This window comes from Myotis lucifugus, unplaced genomic scaffold (assembly GCF_000147115.1).
Source record: "Myotis lucifugus unplaced genomic scaffold, Myoluc2.0 scaffold_78, whole genome shotgun sequence".
Taxonomy (NCBI): Eukaryota; Metazoa; Chordata; class Mammalia; order Chiroptera; family Vespertilionidae; genus Myotis; species Myotis lucifugus.
In genome coordinates, this window is record NW_005871126.1 from 2,819,822 (window position 1) to 2,826,010 (window position 6,189).

The following is a 6,189-nucleotide window of genomic DNA, read 5'->3' on the forward strand; positions in this document are numbered from 1 at the left end:
TAAGCTAAAGAAACTAGTTTCACAAATATTTTCTCCTGCTGATCTAAATTTAGAAGAAGAAGAAAAAAAGACTCTCATCACTCTGCTTTCACCAAACTATGCAGGTAGAGAATAATCTCTTATTATGAGCAACAAACCAAATTTAAAATCTTCTAGGTAATTAAGAGGGGCAAATGTTTATCTTGAGCCTGCAAAGCCTGTTGCCTTTTAACTCAAAATAATCTACATAGTGCAGAAGCACATCTTGAGGTGACCTGTTCTGAACCCCTACAACTTCATTTGAATTATAGTAGCTGCCTGCATGTATGGTACCTGTAATGTGTGAAACTATTCCCTCCTGTGGTTAGCAACATAACCAATAGCAGGTTTAGAAATCCTTTATGCAATTGTCTGGAATGGACTGAATAAGTATCATATCACAGTAGTTGTACAGGGGTACTAGCTATAGATTCAGCTCATTTTTTTTCTTCCCACTTGTCAGCATTCCTCTTTTGAGTAATGTCTACCCATAGCTGGCTAACGTATCTAGCTTTGCTTTCCAAGGTACGCTGTATACATTATTAGACTACTCCTCTAACAATAGGAAAAAATTAAAAATTAACAAAGGAGTTGGGAAATGATATATCAATAAAATTAAGCCAATTAATGACATAATTAGTGTCTCTGGAGATAATAGGATCATAAAAAGTCTAGTACTGCTACCTACTTGGCAAAGGAAAAATGGTGTGCATAAGAGGAAATCCAGCGCTGGGTTAAAAAACTTTTTTCTTCAATTTTAAAGGGCTCATTGTTTATTAATTGACCAGATTACAAAAATAACCATGGTAGATATCTTAGTTCATTCTTCTATTAAGCCTATTGATCTGGTCTTCTCTGTTACCAGCATCTCCACCTTCTACAAAATGGGTGGTCTTTTTCTTCATTCCACCTCATGGTGAAGATAAGTTGAAGGGCCACAGGAAGTTGTTTACTTCTTCGAAGCACTTTCCAACAGTATAGATTTCATGAATCAGATCTTCCATGCAGATGCCATATTTACCAAGACATCAAGCAATCAATGAGTTATCTGTCAGGGCAATTTGTTTTTTGTTGATTTTGCCATAACTACGCTTGTACATAATTCATTTACTGACTTCAGGTTTGGGTACCCCCTTACAATATATGGTTCCACAATCCTCAGCATGTAAATGGAAGCCTTGCTGAACTTAACAAAGGTGCCATTGAAGATCTGGAGAAGGCGAAGAAGCTACAGCACCTTTCGGACCTTTGGGCTCACACCATTGATACCTCTGATCCTGATGACAAATGCCAATTTGGATTCGGCAGGTACATAGAAATTGCCAGCTTTTCTTCCCATCCTAGCCATTTGAATCTCAGTTCTGTACATCTGCCTGTATTCCTTGTGATAGTGTTTAGCTTTTTCATACATGAGCTTCCTCCTTGCCTTTCAAAGGATCTTTTGGGCAAACTTCTTTCTCAGGCACTTGATCTTCAGCTCTGCGAAATTCCTTCGCTTTTCTTGAGGGTTTCTGGTATAGAAGGAACCTTCTTCTTCTTCTCTTCGGCACCCTCCATGGTTCTAGCCGGAAAAGAGCAAAACTTCTTTTTTTTAAAAAAAATATTTTTATTGATTTTTAGAGAGAGAAAGGGAGAGGGAGAGATAGAAACATCGATGAGTGAGAAACATCAATTGGCTGACTCTTTCATGCCCCCTCCTGGGGATCAAGCCCGAACTCAACCTGGGCATGTACCCTGACCAGGAATTGAACCAGTGACCTCTTGGTTCATGTGTCGATGCTCAAGTACTGGGCCATACCGGCTGAACAAAACTTGTAAGGATCAGGCATATAAGTTGGATCCCATGAACAGAAGTGAATTGGGACCTACTTCAGTTTGTAGATACTGAAACGGAAAAATTCATTTGAACAACAATCAATCAAAATGAAACAATCAAGCACTAGGTGATAGTGTAACACAAAGTAGAGAAGTCAGTTTGACTTTAATCTCAACAAAGCAAAAATAAAATAAAATTATCCACTTCTTACCCATCTCTCTCTCTTGAATTTCTGAACATTTTTACTTTCTTATAAAGAAAACAGTCTGATAGTAAGGGAGTGTCCCCTGATCTTTGATGAACAGTTCCCCCAAAACAGAGTAATATAAACATACTTGCTATTTAAAAAGATCACTCCACCCTGGCCTGTGTGGCTCGGTGGTTGAGCGTGGACCCAAGAACCAAGAGATTGGGGTTCAATTCCTGATCAGGGCACATGCCTGGGTTTCAAGTTCAATCCCCAGGGCCTGCAGGATCTTTCTCTATCACTGATGTTTCTGTCTCTATCCCTATTCCTTCCTCTCTCTAAAAAAGTCAATAAAAACATATTAAAAAGAAAAAAGATCATTCGGGCTACTTTATGGTGAATTGAGAGGAAAGCAAGAGTGGAATTGGGAAATAGCAGTTTTTCAGGTGATAATGGTGGAAATTAGGAGTTGTAAACAATAGGACTTGGTGATTAATTGGGTGTCAAGGGTAAGGAACAGGAAGAGTCAAAGATAATTGTTAAATGTGGCTAGAATTTTCCACACAGGCATTAAGCAGATATAGTGGAAAACCTCTCAGGCTTTGCAGGACAAGCACCAAAAGGAAAGTTTGTTTCGGTGTTGGCACAATAAAAAGTCAAAGGCCTGTCACCTGCCCATTACACCTGGGTGTAATTACATCATGTGGCTCACTGAGTGCATTTAATGGGTCTGATACATGTGGTGTGTGCCACTTCAATTCTAATCCGGAGAACATTTTATTCAATCTGGCCATTATGTCCACTGTACATTAGACACAGCTTTATGAGGTACAAGGGAACCAATAAGAAAATGCTCCTCAACTGTCTATTTAGCCCATGTTTACCCTTTACTCAGCTGATTTGTGGCTTTAGAAGTAAATTGAGGCAAAAATAGCTGAACTAAGTACAACCTCAAACTTAAACCAGTGTTTCTGCCTTGAGCACTTGACGATGTAGCTGAGGTTGCTACTGTTTGAGATGGGGAACATAGTGGAGGAGGACTAGGCTTTTTGTGTATTGTTCTTGCTGTAATTGCAATTACTGCAGCTATGGGAGAGGTAAAGTTCAGTCTTGGATATGAAGACTTTAAGGTGGCTTTCATACTCCAAGCGGAAATAGAAACTAGACCATTGCATGTTTGGGTCCAGATCACAGAAGAAAGTTGTGGGCTAAACATAAAAATCTCAGAAACCTTAGCTAACCAGATAGAAAATTGAATTTATGGGCATGAATGAGATCACCTAGGGAGATAGTATAGGAAGATAAGAGGGCTAAGAACTGAACCCTGAAAAAACCGTATTTGTTAAGGACAGTGAGCAAGCTTAGAAGAAAGATATATATAGCAGAGTAGGTAGGAGAAGCATGGTGTCTGAATACGAAGAGAGAGTATTTCAAGGAAGGCATGATCAATAGTGTCAGATGCTACTGAGAACCATGTAAAATGAAAACCAGTGGTAAAATGAAACCACTAGATTTAGCAATCAAAGGTTATTGATGGCCTTAGTGAAAGTAGTTTTGGTAGAGTGGTGGTAGCTTAAGCCAAATAGAAATAGTTTTAGGGCATGCCTGTGAGGGAAGGAGAGAACACCAAATTTAGACAACCTGGAGAAGTTTAACCTGGAAGGGGTGAAGAGATATTAAAAGGAACATTTCAGGAAGTCAGGAAAGAGAAAGCGAAGTAGTAAATGCATAAGTGTTAATTGTCCCTCATATTTAAATCCCTTAAGCCTTTATTGATCACATGAAAGGCACATGGCAAGGAACTGAGAATTGAGAATAGGAAACAGTCCCTCCCCTCAAGGTGCTCAAAGTTTAATAATAAGAGAGAGAAAGAGATCAATAATTATGTATAAGGACAGTGCAATAATAGAAGTGTTAGACTTAGTGGTAGTATAGTGGTGGTAGTGGAGAGTAGGCTTATTAAGAAGGAGATCAGGGAAGACTTTAAAGTAACATTTAACCTGAGTTATGAATTTTTTAAAAAAATATATTTTATTGATTTTTTACAGAGAGGAATGGAGAGGGATAGACATCGATCAGCTGCCTCCTGCACACCCCTACTGGGGATATGCCCGAAACCAAGGTACATGCCCTTGACCGGAATCAAACCCGGGACCCTTCAGTCCACAGGTCAGTGCTCTATCCACCGAGCCAAACAGGTTAGGGCTGAGTTATGAATTCTTAAGTGTTTGGTAGGATGACTATGAGAAAGACATCTCCGATGGAGAGAAAAACGTAGCTTATTGGAAAACTACATGTAGCCTTTAGACATCATGGGTTCTTGGAATCACAATGTTTAGATATAAATCCTGCCTCCAACATTACCGGCTCCTCACCTATAAAATGAAGGCTGATAATTCCTATTGCATAGGATTTTAGGGAGGCTTAAAAGCTGTGAAGCACTGAATTCAGTGGCTTATACTTAGCAAATAATCAATACAGTACACATTAATTCTTGTTATTACTGTAGGATCTAAAATGCAAATAGAGTTGCAAGGTATAAGGCTAAGGAAGATAATCAGGATGATCTGTCATGAAAGATTTGTCACAAAAGTCAGCATTGCTCCCAGCATTAATTAAAACAAACTAGTACAATTATCGAAAAACAAACTGAAGTCAGGCTTAATTCAACTAAAAATAAAGTCTTCAGGAAGCATCTTAATTATAATCTCCTGTTGATGATGCCTAAGGCAACAAGTATGTATAAGTAAGTATCTTACAGGCTACTAATTAGGAAGCTGAGATTGCTAACCTCTAATTGTTCAATTTGCAATTTTTTTTTAACATTACAACATGATGTTATACAATGTGTTATTTCCCATTAAGATTATCGCTAAACTTCAGTTTTCTAATATTTTTTCTTTATATATTTTGGTATTTTTTTTAAAAAATGAACTGGTAGTATGGCAATTCTTTGATTTTAGTAAAAAGGCTATTTCGGTTCTACCACTAAAACACACCAGAGTTAACCTATCTCTTAGGGTAGCTGACCTTGAGAGCTGGGCAAAGGCATTTTAAGGGCAGAGTTAGACTCCACAAAAAGCTGCAGGTGGATCTAAGGAAATATGCATGAGGCTCCTATCCTTTTGTTAGTTTGAATGGGTAGAGGTTTCTCTAGTCCCCAAAGTCAGCGATTTATCTTTTAGATATTTATCCTCAGGAAGCCTTATTCTTTTCTTTTTGGAATAGTTCACCTTCTCAGTTATGTGAACAATACTCTCTCTGCAGAAGGATTTTTTTTTTTTTTTTGCCCTGAAAAGACAAGTCTGTCACCTGGAGTACTGCATTTAACCTGTTGAGTGTTTTTCAAGTTAAGATAACCATCCTGATACCTCCATTTAGCAATTTTCCATTCCTGATGAATCCAAGTGTAATCTTTCCAATGGACTTGTTAATGATTTTGTATGTGATATGGCATGTGTTAAGGCTGTTTTTGTATTTGGTATGATTTGTGCTCCCTCCTGTGCGTGTTCCTCAGGTCCCTACTCTTCCGATGGTCGGAGCCTCCCTAGTATTCACTGTAGCAAATATACCTCCCGAGGCCCGAACTCCTCCCAGTGTCTCATCTCCAGGCTGGTCCACGATAAGCACGCGGAGATGGTCTGTGAGGGCCGAGCAAGCTCCTTCAAGTAGCGGCGGGATTTTTCAAAGTTGTTGCGTTTTTTTGCGTGTTGTTGTTTTGTTTTTTAAAGAATTTTTGTGAATTAATTTGAGCTAAACTGTCGACAATTTGCCAGGAAGCAGAATTTCAACATAATGTTGTGGGTTTTTTTTGTTTTGCCCAAGACCTACTGTAACACCCGTAACCCAGTGCGCAGTACAGAACCCCGTGAATAAAAACTCTAAGCCAGCTATCCCACATTCCCCGACATTTTGTACTCTAGTCACATAAAAACGTCTCCCCGTCCGGGCAGACACCAATTACTAAATGGACGTTGCGAACCACTAGCGGGTGGTTAAGACGGAGGGAAATCGCTCCGGTAAGCTGTCCTGTCACAGCCGCTGGGGAAGGCGGCGGCCCCAGGCCTGGCGCCGAGCTGCACCCACGCTCCGCCCGGGGACGGAGCGAATGCTCCTCCGGGGAAAGCGGCCGCGCACGGCCGGGTGGATGATGCCGGGCTCTCCTGCC

At 39.9% G+C, this 6,189-nt stretch overlaps 1 pseudogene; it reads right to left on the reverse strand.

The window, feature by feature from the left end:
• Positions 1–773: 773 nt before the first annotated feature.
• On the reverse strand, positions 774–1,575 carry LOC102435949 (annotated as a pseudogene).
• Positions 1,576–6,189: the final 4,614 nt, after the last annotated feature.